This window comes from Mus musculus, chromosome X, assembly GCF_000001635.26.
Source record: "Mus musculus strain C57BL/6J chromosome X, GRCm38.p6 C57BL/6J".
NCBI classification, from domain to species: Eukaryota; Metazoa; Chordata; class Mammalia; order Rodentia; family Muridae; genus Mus; species Mus musculus.
Window position 1 is genome coordinate 105,040,363 of NC_000086.7, and position 24,623 is coordinate 105,064,985.

Genomic DNA, 24,623 nt, shown 5'->3' on the forward strand with positions numbered 1-24,623 from the left:
TTATTTTTTGGTCAGATGAAACTAGATAAAGATCTAGTTCTAGTTTTAGTTTCATTTATGTGCATGTTGACTTCTTTCCCTATGTGTATCAAATAGACTTCAAGTACTGTTATTAACATAGTAGAGAATATGAACAACCTTGTCTTTAGTAGCAGTGCATTTGAGTTTGTCTTTGTTTTATATGAAATTATCTATAGGTTTTTCATAGATAGCCTCTAATTAAGTTGCAGTATGCTGCCTTCATCTTTACCCTGTCACTTGATATCATGTGATTTCTGTCCTTGAGTCCATTTATGTGCTGTATTACATTTATTGATTTAGGTATGGCAAATCAGACCTCTCAGTCTCAGGAAGGAAATAACTTGATCATGAATAATTTTTTGATGTGATTTTGAATATGGTATGCCAGCATTTTACTGAGAATTTCTACACTTATGCTCACCCAGGATATTAGTGTATAATTTCCTTTTTTGTCTTTATTTTCAATTTTTAAATTTTTTTTGATAATTGTATCATTTCCTCCTTCCTTTTCCTACCATCAAACTCTACAGAACTCTATCCCTCCTTACTTTCTTTTAAATTCATGGCCTCTTCTAAATTAACTGTTGTTCAATAAGAACTAACCAGTAACCCTAGAGCTCCCTGGGACTAAACCACCAATCAAAGAGTACACATGGAGGGAATCATGGCTCTAGCTGCATATGTAGCAGGGGATGGTCTAGTTGGTCATCAATGGGAGGAGAGGCCTTGGTCCTGTGAAGACTCTATGCCCCAGTATAGAGGAATGCCAGGGCCAGGAAGCAGGAGTGGATGAGTTGGGGAGCAGGGCAGGGAGAGGATAGCAGATTTTCGGAGGGGAAACCAGGAAAGGGAATAACATTTGAAATGTAAATAAAGAAAATATCTAATAAAAAAAATTAACTGTTAACACTCATACTCTATATACATGTATGTTTCTAAATAGAACCATCTCAGCCTGTGTAATGTCTCCCTTCTGACTCCAATTGTCTTAGTTTGGGTCTTCTTTCTCTTGTTTTTGGTTTGGCTAGAGGTTTGTCAATCTTATTTATCTTTTCAAAGAACCAAGTCTTCACTGATTCTTTGTATTTTTTCATTTCTATTTCATTAATTTCTTCCTTGCTCTTAATTATTTCTCCCCATCTAGTGTCTTGGGGTTTGGATTAGCCTTATTTTTCCAAAGGTATACAGTAAAATTATTTGAGATCTTGAAAATTTAATTTTAGTATTTTAAAATATAAGACTTATTGTCATTTTGTTTATTTATTTTATATCCTGACTCCAGTTTCCCCTCCCTCCTCTCCTTAATCTCACTCCTCCTGCCATCAACTCCTTCTCCATTTCTCTTCAGAAAATAGCCAGCCTTGATGGATATCAACCAGCCATTGCATATCAGGTTGCAGTAAGACTAAGTGCATCTCCTATTAAGGCTAGACAAGACAACTCAGTAGGAGGAAAGGGTCCCAAAGGTGGGCAACAGAGTCAGAGACAGCCCTTGCTCCCACTGTTAGGAGTCCCACAAGAACACCAACTATGCAACCATAAGGTAGGTGCAGGAAGCCTGGGTTAGGCCCATGCAGGCTCCCTAGTGGGCAGTTTAGTCTCTGTGAGCCCCTATTCTTTATAGACCTTAAAAGAATATGCTTTATTATTATTTTTAAAATGCAACTAAAAATTAGCATTAATTAGTTCTTCTTTGAAAGTCTAGTAGAATTTTGTACTAAAACCATCTGTCCCTGTTTTGTTTTGTTTTGTTTTGTTTTGTTTTTGGTTGGGAGAGTTTAAATGACTGCTTCTATTTCTTTAGGGGTTATGGGACTATTTAAATATTTGTTGATTTAACTTTGGTAAGTGGTATCTAGAAAAATATCCATTTCATTAAGATTTTCTAAGCTCCAGATAGTAGACAGACTTTACTAGGTCTGAAATTTGATAGCCCATTTCCAGCATGTTCATATAATCTAAGGAAAGACTAAGGTTTTGGTCCTGTTGACACATAGCCAAGATGAGATTTCAGCAACCCATTCAATAATTATCACTAGGTTTCACCAGTTCCCTAAGCTCAGCTTCATCCAAATGGTCCTCTAGGCAGCAAATAGAATATAATAGGCTCAGAAGAGGAGGAAAGTCAAAAGGAATCCACTTCAACAAATGTATAAAACGACAGAGCAATGTAAGTGACACAACCACCACCTATGACCCACAACCAACCGACTGACTCACCTACAAAGGATCCTAAATTATCCATAGCTGGACTGAGAATTTACAGTCTTGCTGTTCCATGTGTTGCTGAGCTGTGTTTTTGTATACTTGGACTCCCAGAATTTTATTCCTGTTGTCTTTAATTTCATTCTGTGCCCTCTCTGAATGGTTTGAGCTTGTTGAACATGTATTGTCCTTTGGAATTCCGTGTCTTTAATTTCTTGTAACTTGTTCTCTTTAGGGAACATTATTATGAGATTGGTGATTTAGAGAACAATTAGATATTGGTTTAGTTTATCTAGTTTTTGTGCTGTAACCTGGGCATCTGGATTTACATTGTCAGCTGTATTTTGGTATGGGTTTTTTACCCACCAGGTCAGAATGCAAAGTTGGATTGTAGGCGATAGAGCTTGGGGAGACCTCTGAGGTGGCAGAACCCATGCTAAGGGGTCTCGGCTCCGGGTAAAGACAAGGTCTCTGACCGAGTTTGGGTTGAGGCCAGAGGTCAATGGCTGAGGACTTGGGATGGGAAGGTTCCTTACCATACCTGGGGTTGCTGACTACACAGGACCACATGTGGACATGCCAGGCGTCAGGGTAAGGGTGGAGTCAATTTCTCAGCCTGAGCCAGAGCAACCTTGTTAAACAGTTACAGTACATTGAGGTAGAGGCAGAAGCAGTCATGGGCAGAGCAGGTATACAGTTCCTTTCAGGGCCCACACCTTGAAGCAAAGGAATGGAATGGTTGTGACATGAGCAACCAAAGGCAAAGTAAGCTGGGTTCAGGCTTGAGGGACCATGCTGGGCAGCTGTGGGGTGTGGACCAGAGGTAGTAATGTAACATTTTTGATAGTACAAAATTAGAGAGATATATGAGAGATTTATGTTCTTTAAGTGCTAAGGAGAGGCATGGAGTATAAGGAGGTAGAGGTGGTATGATTATAAAAGGACAACATTTAAGGAATCTTTGTGGTACTAAACATTCTGTATCCCAAATATGATGGTCATGGATTCACAAACCTACACGTAATAAAATTACATAAAATTAAACTCATACACATATATGAGTGTACCTATATCTAGGAAAAAAACAGGAATCAGATTAATCTATTATATTAATGTCCATTCTCTGCTTGTGATATATTTTTGGAAGATAATTTCATTAGAGAAAAAAGGTAAAGGATAATGTAGTCACATAACTACATGTAAATCCACAACTGTTTTAACATTAAACTTTTTATTAAAGCAACTTTGAAATCTATAGGAAATTATGTATAACATAAAGGCTGAAGACTCTTGAAATTGAGATACATAGAATTCCTTAGGGGGAAAAAAAATCATACTCAACTACATAAAATAATTTAAGTGGCAAAAAATACTATAAAAATCTAAATGAAATGGAGGTTTATTTTGCCATACCATTGACTACTTTGGGGCTATTCAAGAGTAAGCACAGGCTGGAGAGATGGTGCAGTTCAGTAGTAGACTGCTTGCTGGCAGCTGTGCGCTTCTGAGCTTGATCCTGAACTCTGTTAAGAAAGAAAGAAAGAAAGAAAGAAAGAAAGAAAGAAAGAGAGAGAGAGAGAGAGAGAGAGAGAGAGAGAGAGAGAGAGAGAGAAAGAAAGAAAGAAAGAGAGAGAGAGAGAGAGAGAGAAAGAAAGAAAGAAAGAAAGAAAGAGAGAGAGAGAGAAAGAGAGAGAGAGGAAGAAGCACTCAGTTAACTTGGAGGAATTACTTAAAAAACAAATCAAGTTGCAAACACATTCCAAGTTGCAAGGATTTCTTGACATTTCCTCAAATTAGGAGCAACAGGAGCAAAACATCTATAAAGTTATCATTTGAGGCACAGATCAAATGAAAGTTTCAAGCAAAGGTCCACTAGTTTATCAGCAGTGTATGCTTATAACCCCAGTTTCCTAGGAAATGAACCTCAGGTAATAAAAAAAAAAAAAAACCATAACTGAGCATATTTAACTAGTGTTGGATTCCTGTGATAGGCCTGACATGTTCCTCAGTTGTAACAGTGGCAAAACACCTCAATCAACTTAGAAGGAAGGAATTATTCTCCTTCAGTTTCAGTCCATAGTCACATGGTCCCGTTGCTTTGTGTCTATGGTGACATAATCCATCATAGCAGGAGTAAGTGACAGAGGAGGATTAACCACTTCAAGCAGCTGGGAAGCAGGGAGGGGAGAGGAAGGAGGGAGAGGGGAGGGAGAGAGGGAGAGAGGAGGATGGGAAGAGCCTGTCATCTCAATATGCCCTTACAGGGCATTCCCCTGCTTATCTAACTTTCGTTCATTCAATTCCAATACTAAAAGTTCTGCTGTCTTTCAACAGTTCTAGAGGGTGCACACCAAGTTTTTAATATTCAGGGTCTACACGAAAGCTTTAAGATCCAAACAGCACCTAGAGAAATCTACTAAGTAGATGTGTGATCTCTGATCTAGGATTAGATCTTCCCTTAGATATAAAATCTAACAGCAGTCCCTATATTCAAAGGAGTGTTAAGAATTAAATAAATGCCATCAGAAGTGTGCCTGGTTCCAAGTGTTGATGAAGCTGGCACGTGTTGTCGCTATTTCCATTCAAATTGGTAAGTTTTTAGACTTACTTTTATTTTAGGCTTATTTTCATTTTGTGTGCATGTGTGACTGTACGTAATATGTGTGTATATGCCTGTAGAATCCGGAAGAGGGCACTGAGTTCCCTGGTGGTTATGATATCCTAACATGGGTGTTTGGGACTGAACTCAAGTCCTCTGCAAGAGCAGCAAGGACTGTGGGTTGGTTTGTTTGTTTTTTTTTTTTGTTTGTTTTTTTTTTTTTTTTTTTATTTTCTGAGACAGGGTTTCTCTGTATAGCCCTGGCTGTCCTGGAACTCACTTTGTAGACCAGGCTGGCCTTGAACTCAGAAATCTGCCTGTCTCTGCCTCCCAAGTGCTGGGATTAAAGGCGTGCGCCACCCCACCTGGCTCCAGCAAGCATTGTTAACCACTGAGCCTTCTCTCTAGCTCCTAGAAGAATTTTAAAAATCCTTTTCTTTAAATGAACTCACTTGTCCTTCCCCCAAAAGGGTAATATAAACCCATTTGTCTCCATTTTGAGGACCAGGACTGATTTCAAAAAAGAAAGGCCGTAAGGCAGTGGTTTCAGAACAGACCCTAAGTCCCAGGATCTAGGTCTTTTTTATTAGGTATTTTCCTCATTTACATTTCCAATGCTATCCCAAAAGTCCCCCATACCCTCCCCCCCACTTCCCCCAGGATCTAGGTCTTAAGACACTAGATCTAGGAACAGCATAAAATCCAGAACAAGATCATAAAACTTTCTCCCAGAGAACAGCCTGGGGATAACCACAAAAATGGGGAAATATTTTATCTCAGAATGATCCATCTGCACTATACAGCCCTACTTCATCACATGATTGAATGCTCATGACATAGGAATATAGACCACTGATCACCTGTGAGCCCCTAGAACCCACCAATGAAATTTTAGATTACCTAAAATCCTTCTAGAGAGCTCCTTATCCAGAGGCCTGCATGCCTTTGTCCAGGGTCGCCATTTCAAAGGATGGCTGACCCTGCATGCTGGTTGTTTCTGTAGAATAAATGTTCTTTGGTTTTGCATATTATCTGAGTCCGGTGTCTTCCTTCAGCAATTTTCGGACCCTTACACTCCTAGTCCACTGTCATGACTGGTAGGGCTTGTACAAAGATCAGTGGCTATAAACTGTAGATAGCCTAAGTCCCTAGGCCACTGCCCTGAGTGGTTACTTCTACTTTGGTTGCCCTTTCTTTTCAATCTCCTGCTTTAAGGATTGTTTTGTGGTGTTTATAATGATTACCATGTAATAGGAAAGAAATGTCTCCAAGGGGGTCTATCCCTAATTCAGTGTGTCTGTGCATGCGTGGGTGGGTGTGTGCGTGGGTGTGTTTGTGTGTGTTAAACAGTGGATAGCCTGGAGGAGTCAGTTCCCTCCTTCCACCTTGTAGGTTCCAGAGATTGAGCTCAGCCATCAGGATTGGCGATAGGTACCTTTAATGGCTGTGACATCTCACTAGCCCTGTAATTTCACAGAAGTGTTTGTGTACCTTTTTTTTTACTGTGACTTTATGCTCTAAATAAGCTTATTGTTACCTTATCATCATCAAATTAGTATGCCAATCATTGTTGAAATTCTGAAAAATTCACAAGTGTCAAAGCTAAGCAAAGAGGTAACTCAGAATTACCAATCACCATTTTGATGGATTTGTACATTTTTCTACAGATTATTCAGGTAACTGTACATACATGAACCTACACACATAACAAAATGGAGATTATATTTTATAGAATGCTAGGTAATATTTTGAGTTGAGTATTTTTTTCATACCACTAATAATTCTTCCAGAATGATATTTTATTTAAATAGGAATACTTTATATTTTATCTTAAAGTTTTAAAATTCTTTTTTGAGAATTTCCTATGTGAGTACCGCATTTCGGTCACTTCCATCCTCCCGTCTCTACCTGTACCTCCTCTTCCATTGAAAGAGTGAGACTGTGTAGAGACAGTGTTTTCCCCACTCCTTCTGAAATTCATGACCTCTTATTCTTTAATTAGTGTTGGGGGGTGTGTGCATGAGTAGAAATATAACCTGCTGAGTCCATTTACTGTTGATGTTCTTATGTATATGTGTTTAGGGCTGAACACTAAAGCTTGGCTATCCACAAAGGCCCAGGGCAGGAAGAGAGGATCGTCTAAGAAAGAGTAAATAGAATCTAGTACTATGGAAAGATAAAGGAAAAACTAGAATAAGAGGACTAAATGGGGAAAGGAAGGAAGAACAACATCAAACGGATTATGGGAAGGGACAACACTAAAGCCTTTTAAAAAACCATATGGAAAGCCAGGCATGGTGATGCACGCCTTTAATCCCAGCACTCGAGAGGCAGAGGCAAGCAGATTTCTGAGTTCGAGGCCAGCCTGGTCTACAGAGTGAGTTCCAGGACAGCCAGGGCTATACAGAGAAACCCTGTCTCGAAAAACCAAAACCAAAACCAAAACTAAAAACATATGGAAACCTACTACTGTAGAAGCTTCCTAAAATATACATAAGAAAGGAATTCAGACAGAGTTACTATATAATGGGGGAAACAATGTCCAAACTGGACACTTTATGCCACCAAGTAAAACCTCCAGTACCAGGAATGGATTACATTTTGAGTCACTGGCCAAGGGAGTTCTATGGTTCTTCCCTAAATATTACAGACTATTGCAAAAACTATTGGTTGCTCCCCATGAGCTGATGGTAAGGTTCTACTACTGAAGATAATACTTACAATCATCAAACATGAGAAAATTGAGCTGGAGCACACCAAGAAGCCCACCATTACTGACTGACTGACTAGTGTTCATGGCGCTGGATGGTATTCTGCATGGTCCTGGAGGAGAAACGTAGGCATCAATATGTAATCCAGCTACAAATCCTACAACTACAACCTGTCTATGAGATATGCTGCTCCAATAGTGGCACAAATGTTTAAGAGTAACTAACCACTTTCTGGTTGGATTTAAGGCCCACTACATGAGACAGAACCTATACCGGGCTCTGTTAAAGTGGCCTAGAATCTGGGACTAGATAGGTCATGGGCTTAGGGAAACACCCAATATTATTACTCTAAGGATCCCAGGAATAAAATGACTCCTAATGACATACTGCTAAAGCCACAGTTCACTGCATCATTTTATCCTCAGCAGGGAAGCTTCTTTTACAATAGATGCAGAGACTCACAATTAGACAATGTGCAGAAAGTGAGAGACTTTGGAGCACTCACCCTAAATAGGACGTATTCATGAAGCCTTCCTCTGAAAGGAGACTGCTGTAGAGGTTCAAGCCAGATGAGGTCCCAACACTGAGGAAAAGTTTGTCATGGAATCCCACCCCTAACCAAGCAGTTATTTGCAGTTGATATTGACTGGCAAAAGGAAAATCAGTTTTCTCCTATGATGTGCCACTGGGTATCAACCAAATCCAGGGCAGGCCCTATGCCTAGTAGAAGTTAGCCGACACAGAACAAATTCCACAGGGTATTTGTGTGGGTGGGTGGATTCTGTTTTGTTTTGGCATTTTGTATGTGTGTCTTACTGTTTTTTGATTTTTTTTTTCATTTTTTGTTCATTTCTTTTTGAGGAGATGGAATAAACATGAAGTTGGGTAAGTAGGGGCAGGATCTGGGAAAAGTTGGGGAAAGGCCAGAACATGAACAAAATATATTGAATGAGAAATTTTTAACTAAAAGAGAAAAAAACGAAAAACAAAAACCCCAAGATCTAGGAATGTATCTCATAGCTCAGCAGTAGCCAATTTTACTACCATGTGTAAGACCCCAAGTTCAAGCTCTAGTAACAAAAAATGTTTTAATTAAAAACTGAGAATAAGGCTCTGTCCGCGGGACCAGGTGAGAACACCATCTTGTATCCCAGGTCCGAAAGAGACCAATGTGCACAGGAGAGAGCGCAGGCGGCAGAAGCAACACAGCTTCTGGGACAGGGTCCCTCTCCGGCCTTTATCTTCAGACAGAAGGCAGGGCTGAGCTCCAGACCTCTGCGCACTTGCTTGCAAGAGGAGAGCTTGCCTGCAGAGAGTGCTCTGACCACTGAGACTCGGGAGAGAGTTGGACTCCAAGGAGTGCTGATAGAGGCTAACAGAATCACAGGAGGAACAAGCTCCAGCTACAGCAACGAACACCAGAGATTACCAGATGGCGAAAGGCAAACATAACCATCTTACTAACAGAAACCAAGACCATTCAGCATCACCAGAATCCAGCACTCCCAACACAGCTAGTCCTGGATACCCCAACACACCTGAAAAGCAAGATTTGGATTTAAAATCATATCTAATGATGCTGGTAGAGAATTTTAAGAAGGACATTAATTACTCACTTAAAGAAATACAGAACACGGCTAAACAGGTAGAAGGCCTTAAAGAGGAAGCACAAAAATCCCTTAAAGAATTACACGAAAACACTGCTAAACAGGTAGAAGCCCTCAAAGAAGAAACACAAAAATCCCTTAAAGAATTACAGGAAAACACAACCAAACAAGTGGTAGAATTGAACAAAACCAACCAAGATCTAAAAATGGAAGTAGAAACAATAAAGAAAATCCAAAGGGAGACAACTCTGAAGATAGAAAGCCTAGGAAAGAAATCAGGAACCACAGATGTGAGCATCAGCAACACAATAAGAGATGGAAGAGAGAATCTCAGATGCAGAAGATTCCATAGAGAACATGGACACAACAATCAAAGAAAATGCAAAAAGATCCTAACTCAAAACATCCAGGAAATCCAGGACACAATGAGAAGACCAAACCTACAGATAATAGGAGTAGATGAGAATGAAGATTTTCAACTTAAAGGGCCAGTAAATATTTTTAACAAAATTATAGAAGAAAACTTCCCTAACCAAAAGAAAGAGATGCCCTGCCGGGCAGTGGTGGCACATGCCTTTAATCCCAGTACTTGGGAGGCAGAGGCAGGTGGATTTCTGAGTTCTAGGCCAGCCTGGTCTACAAAGTGAGTTCCAGGACAACCAGGGCTATACAGAGAAACCCTGTCTTAAAGAAAGAAAGAAAGAAAGAAAGAAAGAAAGAAAGAAAGAAAGAAAGAAAGAAAGGAAGGAAGGAAGGAAGGAAGGAAGGAAGGAAGGGGGAGGGAGGGAGGGAGGGAGGGAGGGAGGGAGGGAGGGAGGGAAGGAGGGAGGGAGGGAGGGAGGGAGGGAGGGCCGGCCCATGAACGTACAAGAAGTCTACAGAACTCCAAATAGACTAGACCAGAAAAGAAATTCCTCCTGAAACAATAATCAGAACAACAAATACACTAGATATAGAGCATATTAAAAGCAATAAGGGAAAAAAGGTCAAGTAACATATAAAGGCAGACATATCAGAATGACACCAGACTTCTCACCAGAGACTATGAAAGCCAAAAGATCCTGGAAAGATGTTATACAGACCCTAAGAGAAAACAAATGCCAGCCCAGGCTACCATACCCAGCTTGACAACACACCTAAAAGCTCTAGAACAAAAGGAAGCAAATTCACCCAAGAGGAGTAGAAGGCAGGAAATAATCAAACTCAGGGGCAAAATCAACCAAGTGGAAACAACAAGAACTATTCAAAGAATCAACCCAACCAGGAGCTGGTTCTTTGAGAAAATCAACAAGATAGATAAACCCTTAGCCAGACTCACTAGAGGGCACAGGGACAATATCCTAATTAACAAAATCAGAAATGAAAAAGGAGACTGAACAACAGAACCTGAGGAAATCCAAAACATCAAGGGCCATACCTAAACATGATAAAAAGCAATATACAGCAAACCAGTAGCCAACATCAAATAAATGGAGAGAAATTTGAAGCAATCCCACTAAGATCAGGGACGAGACAAGGCTGCCCATTTTCTCTCTACCTATTCAATATATTACTTGAAGTCCTAACCAGAGCAATTAGACAACAAAAGGAGACCAAGGGGATACAAATTGGAAAGGAAGAAATCAAAATATCACTATTTGCAGATGATATGATAGTATATATAAGTGACCCTAAAAATTCCACCAGAGAACTCCTAAACCTGATAAACAGCATCAGTGCAGTAGTTGAATATAAAAATTAACTCAAACAACCAAACCCAGACACTATTGCATATGTCAGCAACATTTTGCTAACAGGACCCTGATATAGCTGTCTCTTATGAGGCTATGCCGGGGCCTAGCAAACAGAAGTGGTTGCTCACAGTCATCTATTGGATGGAACACAGGGCCCCTAATGAAGGAGCTAGAGAAAGTACCCAAGGAGCTGAAAGAGTCTGCAACCCTATAGGAGGAACAACAATATGAACTAACCAGTACCCCCAGAACTGTGTCTCTAGTTGCATATGTAGCAGAGGATGGCCTAGCCGGTCATCATTGAGAGGAGAGGCCCTTGGTCTTGCGATGATTATGTGCACCAGTACAGGGGAATGTCAGGGCCAGGAAGCAGGAGTGGGTTGGTTGGGGAGCAGGGCGGGGGGAGGACTTTTGGGATGACATTTGAAATGTAAATGAAGAAAATATCTAATAATTAAAAAAAGCCCTGAGAATAAGGGATGCAATGAAAAGTATTCTTTGCGATATAATCTTCCAAATCCTTTGCTCCCAATGACCCACTCACTAAAGTACATGTCAAGTACATGTGCTTATGTTCAAGTAAAGACATAGCCCCCAATATGATATAAAATATTCAGCATGCATTTTAACAGACATTTCCTGGTCACTCAACGGTATACCTTGGCCTTTACATGGCGGTATATAGAACATTTCCTCATTCCTTGTAGATTCACTGTATAGTTTTACAAAACTGTATTTCATGGGTGCTTTGATAGACATCTGAGTTTTGCTACTATGAACAATGCTTCAGTGAGTGACTTGGTATACATGTTTTTCAAACATATACACAAACACTAGCATATCTGTAGGATATGTTTTCTGAAGCAAAACTGCTGGGCTACAGTCTATGTGCACTCAAAATCTGACAAGAATTTATACTGCCTTCACTAAACATAGCAATTACACTGTTAGCAACAATGCATAACAGTTTCCTTCCCATAGCCCTGGTAATGTATTTTGCCAAACATGTTGTCATTAAAATTGGGAAAACAATAGTGCATTTCTTTTAAATTTCTATTTTGGGGTTTCCAGTTTATAATTCTCTTCCCTGCCATAGTTTCAGATCTAAATACAGTGCAACAGAAATCTGATTTAGTCTGAAAATGAAGAAAATCCCAAGAAGACTCTACTTCTGTGACTTTCTTTTAAGCTCGTTTGGGCTTCTACCATCTGTTGGTTTAAGAGTTGAGGAAAGCCACCCATGACTGTCAGAGTCTATGTCAAAGAAGTGAGTAAGATACTTTTGGATAAATGGTAGACCAGAAGATGCCTTCATATAAACTTACAAAGGACAGAATTAGAATAAGAGAACCCAGACACTAGTCCAAAGAGAGGAAGCACTTTGGACATCCACAAAGGAAGGGGAAACCTGAGATGTGCAAGGACAGGCAACAAATTGGTAGGAACTAAGCTGTGACTCACTAGTGGAGGGAGGTGAGACAAGTCACTGTCTAAAGCATTTTCTTCTTTTCTCAGTAGGAGTGGGGACCTAAAAGGCTGCTCAACAAGAAGAGACCCAAATAAAACCAGAAGATTTACCAAAAGACATATAACTTGCAACACAGAACACAAGTAACATAAAGCAAGGCCATAAGACTCTCCCAGAAAGATCCTACTTCCTCAACTACAGAGCTCAAAAATACTGACAGGTAAAATGCTAGATAAGAATTCCAAAACTTTACTGGTAAGAATGATCAATGACCTGAAAGAGGATACAAAGCAGCCGATGAATTTAATGCTAGATGTGGAAAGTAAAGATGCGAGGGAACATTGAGGAGAAAGTCAGCAAAACTGATGAGAGTATCAGCAACGTGGGCAAGAGAATGGCAATACAGAAGGAAGAAGAGGCAAGAAAACTGCAATTTCCATGGCATATACGCACACACACACACACACACACACACACACACACACACACACACAAACAGAGAGGCTGGAGAGCTTTCAGGACTATGACAAAGATGATGAGAAAACTATGACCTATGATACAAAAGGAAGAGCAGCAATGATAAGCCAGAAGCTCTTTTGAAGGTCTTGGCCCTATTCCCAGTCAAGGAGTCTCACATGAGGAGTGACTTTCAATGAGTAGGCAGACTGATGCTGGGGACAGGTAACAAGTAAAATGTTTCGGGCAATTTTCAAAATCTGTGTCATGTGGAATAAGCTGAATATAGAACTATAGACCAGAGGATGAAAACTTGTACTCCAGTTGGAGAAGGCTCTGTCCACGGGTATGGTTCTTATTCTGCGTGACCTCCAGGGGAAAACACAACTAAAATTCTGGTGGGTTGTGTCAGATGATACTCATAGTGCTCCAACAGTGAGATACTCAAACGTGTATGAGAATCTCTCTGAGCACATCATTAAATACTCCTGGGACTTTAGGAGGATAAACCTAGAAGTCCTAAGACAGTTTAAGGAGGTAAATTAACAGAGCTATTTCATTTTCAAGAGAGGTCCTTCCAAAATTTCAATGGTAGAAAGTTTTATGGCTACTAAGTAACATACTCTGTAAGATATACTAAGAAGAAAATCCCAAGTTACTGTGTCTCCATGGTGTTCAACATCAGAATGAAATATAATAACCCTTCAGGTCACTTGTAATCCTTTAATAAAAAACATGTGTCCCAAGTTTGTACTTGTATATCTTAGTGTAAATAGCCATTGATCCTGTTGTCAATATGTAAAACCTATGTGTGGTCTTCCTATGTTAGATGAGTATAGCCTGCCAGACTACAGAGCTTGGAGCCCTGAGCTGTTAGTTAAGCTGGACTGGGTTTTGCCCATGTTTTCTAAGTTTAGAAATAAATAGGACAGAGATTTCCACTGAGAATATCCCAAGGAATCTTTATCTTCTAGGCCCTGGGATGCAGGATGTTGAGACAGCCTTTTCCTTCAGATGGTTAACATAGGAAAAGGCAAACCTGACTGGCTGAGAAAGTGTTTAGAATTACCTCATCTTGTAACTATTGAAACTGTGTTAGGCCACAGTGCCCAAATGTACTATAACTGAATTACAGGCTTACATTAATTTTGGCTGCTATTATGAACTATTATACACTAGATGACATGTAAATAATAAATGTCATTCTAGTACAAAGTCAAAGTTATGAATCAAGAAACAAGCAGCTATGTCTCCCAATTACTTCATAAATGGGAGTTAGACAAGCTGTCTACAGACTATCTACCACTGGCTACTAAGCTATGAGGCTTGTCCTCACAGCAAAACTCAAGGATACAGTGCAGGAAGTAAACATCTGTTACAGAGTTGGGGGCTGAAAGTCTGAGATCACAGTGGCCGTGCAGCTGGGATCTCATGAGTATTTTCTTCCAGGCTGCAAACTGCCAACATCTTGTATACGTACACAGCAGGAGCTGGCCCTCTGGCCTCTTGATGTAAGGGAGATAATCCAATTCTCAAGGGTGACACATTCATGACTTAATTACTTCCTTGATATTCATAACTAAGTACCACATTCATGACTTATTTTTTCAATATACAGAACTAAGTGCCATCATATTACATATTAGCTTTCAATGGAGGGATATGAATACTCAGTCTATAACAAGGTCATACTGAGCTACTGTTTCTGATTTAAAACATTTTGGACAATGGGGTGCTTGTTTGGAATTCTGCACAGAGATGTATATTAGCTCACACTTAGAGCTATGACATGGGAAAGATCACTCAACGAAAAGCAGATGCCTAAAAACTTAGGATGCCTAAAAACTACAAGTCCATAAACTGCACAATTTAGACTATAACACCGCATAGAGGCTGGGCGGCTGGATCAGTAGGTATAGCGTTTGCTGTACAAGTGTGAGGACCTGAGTTTGAGTCCCTGGAGCTCACATGAGGCCTAGTGCAGCAGCATGCATCTCCAATCTCAGTGCTCCTATAGCAAAATGCAAAGAAGAAAATCTCCAGAAGCTCACAAGCCAGTTGATGTGGTGTACATAGCAGCAAAAGTACAAGACTCGGTATGAAGATGGGAAGGACTGATAACTCAGTATCTCCCCACACCACACTCACACAAATGTGCAATGTGTGCGCGCGCGTGCACGCACACACACACACAAGAAAAAGGAAATATATAATAAATGAGGTGGGGACAGAGGGAAACATGTAATTTTGACCACCGGCACATATGGGCACATGTATCTGCACAAACACGCGTGTATTCACACATACAGAGAAGCATTGCTAAAGAAGAGAGTCATCCCAACATGAAGTCAAGAATCAGGCAGCTTGGTGGGCATGGTAGTGTACACCTTTAATCCCAGCACTCAGGAGGCAGAGACAGGTAGATCTCTGTGAGTTTGAGGGCAGCCTGGTTTAATAGTGGGTTCCCAGAGAGCCAGAGCGACATCGTGAGACCCTGTCTCAAAAAACAAAACAAAACAAACAAACAAACAAACAAAAACAAAAAAACAAAAGATCAAGCAGTTATGTCCCACAATCACTTTATTAATGGTGGGGAGGGAGATTGCTTTATAAATCCTCCTTGCCCTCATGGCAAAGCTCAAGGATACAATGCAGGAAGTAAAGAGATTAATATGCAGTCTTTTGTAAAAAATTATCTATACCCATGTTCTATTACAGTTAGTCAGGAGCATTTCCTAAGCTGGTAGGGGAAAGGGAGAAGAAAAGAATTTATAGGGAAAAAAAATGACTTCTTTGCTCTTATTACGGTAGCTTTGGGATAGCTTCTAGGATTTTCTTGTTGCCACCTCCTAGATCACCATAGGAATACTGCTATTAGACACACATACTACCATGCCAGGTTTTACATGGGTTCTAGAGATTTGAACCCAGTCCCTCATACTTGCATGAGAAGTACTTTGCCCAATGAACCATCTCCTGAGCCACACACACACACACACACACACACACACACACACACAGAGTGAACTGCTTCTATTAAAATAATGAACACATACATCACCAAAAATACTTCTTTGAATAGTGAGAACCAAAAATGACTTAACACAATATCTAATTAAGTCACCACACTGAAGTCAACAAAAGTTACTTCTCTGGTTCTAATTGAACTTGGTATCCTTTGACAAACATGTCCTGTATTAAGGAGGCATAGAAGGAAGACAAACTTCCTTGTATAGAATACTCCATAGATGAAATCTTTGACTTCATTCATAAATATTTAAAAACACATGTAGCATATAACACTGGTTGCGCTAGTTTAAAAAAGCCATCATCCCAGAGGCTGCACAGATAGAAAATGACTCCTAATGATGATACGCTGCTAAACGTATAAATTGATCCCTGGCCCAAATGTGATAGAAACAGATGCGGAGATCCACTGCCAAACATTAGATGGAGTTCAGGGAATCTTGCTGAAGAAGGATTGTAGGAACCAGAAGGGTCAAGGACTCCACGAAGAAAAGCCACAAAATCAACCAACCTGGGCTCATAAGAGCTTATAGAGACTGAATGGACAACCAGAGAGCCTGCATGGGACTGACCCTAGGCCTCTGCACATAAGTTACAGTTGTCTAGCTTGGTCTTCTTGTAGGAGCAGGGGCTGTCGCTGACTCTTTTGCCTGCTTCAGGGACCCTTTCCTTATACTGGGTTGCCCTGTCCAGTCTCAATATGAAAAGAGATGCCTAGTCTAACTGCAACTTGATAGTGATATCCATGGGAAGCCTGCCCTTTCTAAAGAAAAACAGTAGAGTGGATGAGGGAAGGGCAGAAGGGAGGTGGGAGAGAGGACTGGGGGCAGAAGAAGGAGGGGAAACTGTAGTTGGGATGTAAAAAAAGAAAGAAAATAAATATATTTATATATAAAGAATGAAAGAACAAAAGGGAGGGAAGGAAAGAAAGGAAGGAAGTCAGTCAGTCAGGCAGTCATCACACTTGCCATTGAAAGGGAGATAAAAGGGGTTTACAAGGCCCCCCACTAGCTGCAAAGCTACTGCTGGTTGATAAGGAAGCCTTTCTTTGGAGGCACGATTCCCAGCAGTGCAGATCCTACAATCCAGTGGATGACTTCACACCCACGTGGAGTTTATGAGCACTGATTTTGAACTCTGGGTTTATACTTGAAACAAAACAAAACAAAAGAATAAAAGACCGAAAGTTTAAAGTTGGGACAGGATGTGGGAAGTATCAGGGAGAAGTTGGGAGAGGGGAAGATAGGACCAAAACAGATTGTATATGTGTATGAAAATATCAAAAGTAATTTTAAATGGAAAAAGTGTGACTAAAAGTGTGAGCTGACTCCAGTCTGACTAAAGCGAGGAGAGGAACAAGGAAGGGTAATAGAGAATAATATGGAGTTCTGTTCTTACCCTCACAGTGAGGACTGTTAAACCAAAGCTGTTTGCTTTCTCCCAGTCACCATCACCCCTAAACTAGCCCCACACAGTCTACATGTATTATGGGTGTCAATGTGTTTTAGCTGTTTATTAATTTGCTCTATGACATTATTTATTGTTTCCTTTCCTACCTCCCTATCTCCTTCACTTCCTTCAGGGATCTCTAGCCAAAGCTGGCCTGGAACTCCCTATTTAGCCAAACATGACTTTGAACTTTTTTTTTTTAAAGAATTTATTTTGTTTATATAAATACACTGTAGCTGTCTTCAGACACTCCAGAAGAGGGCATCAGACCCAATTATGGTTGTGAGCCACCATGTGGTTGCTGAGATTTGAACTCAGGACCTCCAAAAGAACAGTCAGTGCTCTTAACTGCTGAGCCATCTCTCCAGCCCGACTTTGAACTTCTAATCTTCCTGCCTCCACCTCCAGAATGCTGGGATTAAAAGTATGTGCCACTACACGGGGCTTATGTGGGCCCAGGCCTCATGAATTTTAGCACTATGCATTCCAGTCCTTTTTTATTTTCTTTTTGAGACAGGATCTTTTTATGTAGCCAAGGCTAGTTTTGAACTTTGAGTGAGCCTCCTGCCCCAAACTCAACACGGAGTGCTTCAGTTATAGGGATCCACCACCATGGCCACCTTGTGTTCCTTTCTTAGGGTTATTACTGTTTGCTTGTTGTATATGTAACAAATATCATTGTTTTATTTAATTTGCTTTTATTTTGTCCATGATGGTATAACTAAAAGGAAAAACTAAGAAAGGTAATGTTATAGGGCGTTTTCATATCTCATACTCATTCTTCACTAGATCTAAAAATAGCCATAAAGACACAATATTGGCAATATATATTTATCCACTCAATAGTCATGAATGAAGCCTCTACAGCTAGTCCAAACAGGAAAAATTAGTCAACAACCAAACATACACTAAAGATAACAACAAAAGCCAGCTTGGTATAACTGACCTAGTAAGCAAAAATAACAAGCAAAATTCATAGCAAAGAACTAAGTACTTAAAAAGAACAAAATGCAATTTTTAAAAAGAATCCTAAGAAAACAAGCTAAAAGGGAACCGTGTATTTGGATGTGGATTCCCATTTGAAGTAACATGGTCAGAAACAGGCCACACTGTAAGATGCCATTTAATCAAAGGCTTGAGAGATCAGAAAAATAGGCATGTGATATAACCCGAGGAAGAATGCCCCCAAGAAAAAAGAGCAGAGTGCAAGAAAGCGTCTACTTTAGGAGCAGTGAGCTGGTCATAGACAGGGAAGGAGGAGGAAAGGGAGCACCAAGAGAGCAGCTAAGGAAAGAAACTGGGACCTGCTGGCATCAGGGTATCTCAAACCTGATATCACATAGGCAATAGCCAGACCTTCGACCTGCAGACAAGTTGCCAAGACAACAGGCACCATACTCCCAGCATTCACTTGGTGCACCTCCTATCTTTACCTGTGTTACATCATTTTCCATATAAATAAGGAGAATGCCCCTTCCTCACTCTCTCTCCCCTTCTCTTTCTGCCACTACCTTGTCTCTCCCTTCCAATAAAACCTCTTCTGCCAGGCATGGGCGTGGTGGCGCACGCCTTTGATCCCAGCACTTGGGAGGCAGAGGCAAGCGAATTTCTGAGTTCAAGGCCAGCCTGGTCTACAGAGTGAGTTCCAGGATAGCCAGGGCTACACAGAGAAACCCTGCCTCGAAAAACCAAAAAGAAACAAAAAAACAAAAAAAAAAACAAACCTCTTCCACGTGGAACTGCTTTGGCCTAGTGTGCGGTTAAGATGTGACCTGCCATTCTAATACATCATTTGGTCCCGAAACCTGGGAAAACTCAGCGAGAATACCACCAGCTGCTTCAGAGTGCTGTGGCAGGAGGACCCCAGCAGAGGCGGTGGGCCCACAGCCACGTGGGCCAGGGGCTTGTGGTCATGGCTGCTGTAGGAGTCTCGCTGCTCAGAGCTCAGAGCAGCTGTACCCACTGCCAGTGGACAGAGCCTTAACTCTCGTTGCCCGGCTGAACACCAAGGCCAATGCTGCCGCTTCCACCAAGTGACCTGCTGCCACCGGAACTGCAGCTCAACCACATGAGCTGTGCTATTCTGGTTCATCTTACAGGCCTGGCTTCCATGCTTCTATTTACCAGTTTGCTAAAATTCTCACACAGACACCAGCATATTAATTGGTAGGGTTGGCCAGCCTTTTCTGGGGACTAAGGGACTGGCATTTTACAGTCACACTTCCAGCTGATATACGAGTTAAGACAGACTGCTTGGATGATGCCCCCTCAAAAGTTGCTTTTGTCCCCTACCCCTTACTTCCAGGCTCTTGCAGCAGCTTGAAATCCCTGGATCCAGGGTAGAATACTTTCCACTGTAAGCCTGGGGCTTACTGGGTGGCCACTAGAAGCCCTTGTGATGACTTACATATCTAGCCTGGCTGACTTCTTTTTTGGTTTCTGGATTGTTCTTGGGACGCTGGTAGGAATAATCCAGTAACCCCCCAAACAGGTAATATGATGTCTTTGAACGTACCCCCAGGCACCCCACTGGGATTTCTCCTGGAAAATCTCAAATCTTTGAAGCTAACGCTTGACTTGAAGGCATCAAAATTAATATACCTCTGCAATAAGGTCTGGATTTAGTACCTGCTAGATAATGGTTCCAAATGGCTACTTAATGGTACCCTAGATCCAATTATTTTAAGGGATCTTAATACATACTGTCAGGGAACTGGTAAATGGAAAGAGGTTATGTTAAAGCCTTTATCTATCTTCGTTCCAATCCTTCTATGTGTGCTCCTTGTTCTCCAACCCAACTCCTCTTAGCCATGAAAACTACACAACCTCTGCCAGATGACACCACAATGTTAGATCCAGCTAACAAACCACCTCCTTTCCGCTGCAGACCTGTCTCTGCACCCCTGAAACCCAAACTGCTGCCTCAGTTTCTCCTCACTGAGATACCCCAGAGCCTGCTACCTTTAACTTCCTTTCTTCTGTGCCAGCCACAGGTCCCTCCAAACGTTCTACATTGGCACCTACCTTCACCCCACCTATCACTCGCTCTAAGGCCACAGTCAAATCCCCAAGTCCTTCCCCCCAACCCAGCAACAAACGGTTCTTCCTCTAAGAGAAGTTGCTGGAGTAGACGGCCTTGTCGGAGTACATGTTCCTTTCTCACTGAGTGAACTTTCTCAGACAGAAAAGAGGCTGGGTTCTTATACCTCTAACTCTTCTGCCTTTATTAAAGTGTGTCACTATATTACTCAATCTTACAACTTGACTTTACCCACATGCCCACTGTCAGATGCACCAAGTACCTCCTGGTCTTGGTGGACACCTTTTCGGGGTGTGTAGAGGCATTTCCCACAACTAACAAAAGGGCTCAGTCAGTCTCTGATCTCCTCCAAAAGATCATCCCCCGGTTTGGTGTCCCAGCCTCTCTCCCATCAGACAATGGTTCCAAATTTACTTCCCAAGTTTCTCAAATCCTATCTAAGGCCCTCGACATCCCCTGGCATTTTCATATTCCCTACCACCCTCAATCTTCAGGTAAGGTAGAAAGAACTAACTGCTCTTTAAAACCACTCTTGTTAAGCTGTCACAAGAACTTCACCTTGATTGGGTAAAACTCATCCCTTTGGCTCTTTTCAGGCTACGAGCTCTCCCCAAGCGACCTCTCCTCACCTCGCCCTTTGAACTCATGTATGGTCGTCCAGTCTTAACTCCTGGTCTTCCACCTAAGTGCTTTCTGCCCCCAGACCATCTACTTACCCCATTACTTTGCCACCTCTGTTCTCGCTTATGGAACTTTGTTGACCAGCATCTACCATGGCCACACACTGTCTCCTGTCCACTGCCTGTTAACATTGGAGACCAGGTCCTTCTATGCCCTCCAGATTATTGGCCCTCACCCCTCTCTCCCAAATGGCAGGGCCCTTTTAAGGTAATCCTCGTGCCCCCTACAGCTGCTAAACTCAAGGGACTCTCTCATTGGGTCCATCTGTCTCACCAACTGTCTCATCCTCCACCTAAAGATGACCCTTCTTCATACACATCGACCCTAACAGGACCATGCTCTGTTAAGTTCCGGAAGGCGTTGAGATCACCCACCTTGTCCCCAATCCCAGAAAATGAGACTCCACTCCAGTTCAACCTCACTGAATTAGACATGGGTTTCTAGTCTTTCCCCTGCTGTAGCCCTTACATCTGGTGATTCGAGGTTCAAGAAATCCCCACAGATAACAAAAATTCTTTCCAAATAGGGTCAGGAAACTTCTCCATAGCCAGATGCCAGGAACCGATCCAAATTGCTATCATCCCTGTATCTGCTATCCCATCTAAATATTATGATCTCTATACTTGCTTTCTCTTTGACCAGACAAAAGATAATTGTAGAAAATGGCCAGATGAATATGGGGGCTGCCCATATTGGTCTTTTCAGATATATATGCTAGGATCACAGACGAATCATTTCTTCTAACAACACCTCAGACACTCTTTTTCTACAAACAAGACTCATGGGATTCCAGGTGGGAAACAGGAGCTGTTGGTAAACTCTACCGTAAAAATCAGCCCAGGTCCCCAATAAGTACCATCCATATCCAGAGAAAATAAGTCTCAATCGCCCAACCCCAGGATACAGAAAAAGCAGGAGAGACAACCAAACACTCCTCTGAGTCCTTACCTCTTTGACATCAACCCTCATATATGGCACTAACTTGCCATTTCGCTTTTTGCTTCAGACCTTGACCTCGGCCTACCAACTCCTTAATGTCACCAGACCTGGTTGCTTTAAAGATGGCTGGTTGCGCGTACCCTCTGGAATTAACTCACAATTGTCACAGCCTCTCCAGTGATACTGCCAAGTAACCTTACCTCTGTTAGCTGCCCTGACTCTGATGTTGCCATGACTCCATACCTTACCTCTATCCCTCTCTTTGGAGTGACAAACTGTTGTAAGACCTCCAGGACTCGTTTTATAGGAACACTAAGCTCCCTAGACTGAAATAGGACCATAACCCTTGATATATCATCTCTGCCACAATGCTCTGCAGTCTGGAACATGTCAATTCTTTGTAGCACTCAGGCCTATCATCGCCTACCGGCCAGCTGGTCAGAAGTTTGCACGTTGGTACTCCTTTTCCCTGCATTGGGAGTAATCCAAGGGAATGAGCCCCTGCCAATCCCAGTTGTAGATATTGATAGCTGTTCAACATGAGAGGGCAGTTCAGGTCATGCCACTCTTGGTCGCTACGGGAATAGCCATAGGTGCTGGTATTGGAACTGCAGGGGTAACAACTTCTATGACCCAATATAATACATTCACTTCCCAGTTTAAAAGCAATCTTCAAGAAATGACTAAAACTGTGCTTATTATCCAGAAGCAGATCGATTCATTGGCAGCCATGGTGCTTTAGAACCGACGGGGGCTGGATGTCCTGACAGCTAAAGAAGGTGGTCTTTGCCTGTTCTTCCAAGAAGAGTGCTGTTTCTACATCAACCAATCTGGGATAGTGAGAAATAAAATCCAGGAGCCACAGTCAGACATCAAGAACTTCAGAGACCATGAGACCTACAGTTTTGGGATTTTCGAAAATCATATATCGAAGTGGATACTCCCTTTTGTAACACCTTTTCTAGTCATCTTCCTGGCGTTATTATTTGCTCCTTGCCTTATTAATCTTGTTTCTACATTCCTTCAATGACAAATACAAAAAATTTCTAACCAAATCAGCTCCTGTTACAGGATTACCAGCCGCTGCCCACAGAAGAGCCGTTGTCCACAGAGGAAGCTGATGTCAACGTTTACCAAGTGGACCCTGAAGGTGAAAGCCAGCTACACTCCAAAATGAGTGACGCCCCTAGACAGCAGGGATTAGCGTAAGAGACACAACGCCGTCGTTCCCTTTTCACCATCGGTGTCCCCCTCCCATTTTTCTTTCCTTTTCTTTATAATAACAAGGGAGGTATGTTGGCATCAGGACATCCCAAACCTATGACATCTCATAGGCAACAGTGCAACCTGCAGACCGGTTGCCAAGACAACAGGCACCATATTCCCAGCATTCACTTGGCTCACCTCCCACCTTTACCTGTGTTACATCATTTTCCATATAAATAAGGAGAATGCCCCTTCCTCACTGTCTCTCCCCCTCTTCTCTTTCTGCCACTACCTTGTCTCTCCCTTCCAATAAAACCTCTCCCACATGGAACTGCTTTGGCCTAGTGTGCTGCTGAGATGCGACCTGCTATTCTAATACATCAGTACCCAAAAATCATAGACAGACTTAGAGACACATGTAAGGGGCCCTGTTGTTTTTAAGTCAAGGCAGAGGCAATCATTAGCTTTCACTCTATGTTTGTTTTTTCTCAAAGTTCTAGGGATTGAACCCAAACACCTATGCATGCTGGCAGCATAGGTGTTTAATAGAAGTACTAAGTACTCCAAATTCTAGGTCATCAGTGTGGATAAGAGAAGGACAAAGCAGGGAAAGAATTAGGAAACAATTCTTATAACCCAGACACTGATGGTGGCTTGGCAGTGAAGTCACTCATCTAACGCCACAACTATTTGACAGAACTCACAAGATTTTTTGAAAGATGAAAAATGAGGGGGGAAGAAAAAAGCAAAGTCATTCTCAGCCTGTGACATGAATGATTAAAAGAACAGTAGTTGCTGTTACCTGCCCCGGAGAATTGTGAATATGACCGTTTATATGAAAGCTATACAAGTTCAATTTGAAGCCTGGGCAGAGTCTTATGCAATGAATCAGCGAAGAGAAGGGAGAGGCTCATTCGTCCGCTTTCTGTGGGAAATACGTAAGATAAATAACCACAAAGGAGGAAGAGCTCGTCCTGACCCTGTTGATTTGGCTTTATAGTGACATGGCAGGCGTACATGGCCAGGAGGCCTGTTTCACCCACGGTAGTCAAGAAGCAGGAAGTCACTATCACTTTCAAAGGCATGTCCAACATGGCATACCATCCTTCTTCTTAGCCTAACCATCCTAATAGTTCCACCCTCAAAGCCTCCCAGTAGCGGCAGAGCAGAACACAAAGTAGTCAATGCATGGGTCTTCAGAAGTGACTTAATTCAAATTATGACCAGGATGGACATAATGTAAGACATTTGAAGAAATAACACCATCCGTGAGATAGTAATGTGGGAAGGGACAGAAGCATGACAGAGAGTGAATAGCTTGAAGATATGGATGAAAACCTAAGAAGATGTTCTCAGGCTATGCAACTCATTCAAAACCTGTGCTTTTGTTGTCTTTCTACCCCTGAATGCGGGTTAGATGTTGCTAAACAAAGAGGCATGTATCAATGTGAGGAAGCAGTAAGTTCCCCTTTATGGTTCCC

General features: G+C 41.7%; 1 long non-coding RNA gene across 1 annotated transcript in view; it reads right to left on the reverse strand.

Moving 5' to 3' along the window:
* Positions 1–491: 491 nt before the first annotated feature.
* Positions 492–24,623, reverse strand: part of 5530601H04Rik (RIKEN cDNA 5530601H04 gene) — a 29,271-nt gene continuing 5,139 nt past the window's right edge. Inside the window, exon 5 of the long non-coding RNA NR_015467.1 lies at positions 492–3,749. This is a non-coding gene — a long non-coding RNA (RIKEN cDNA 5530601H04 gene). The remainder of the gene's footprint in view (positions 3,750–24,623) is intronic.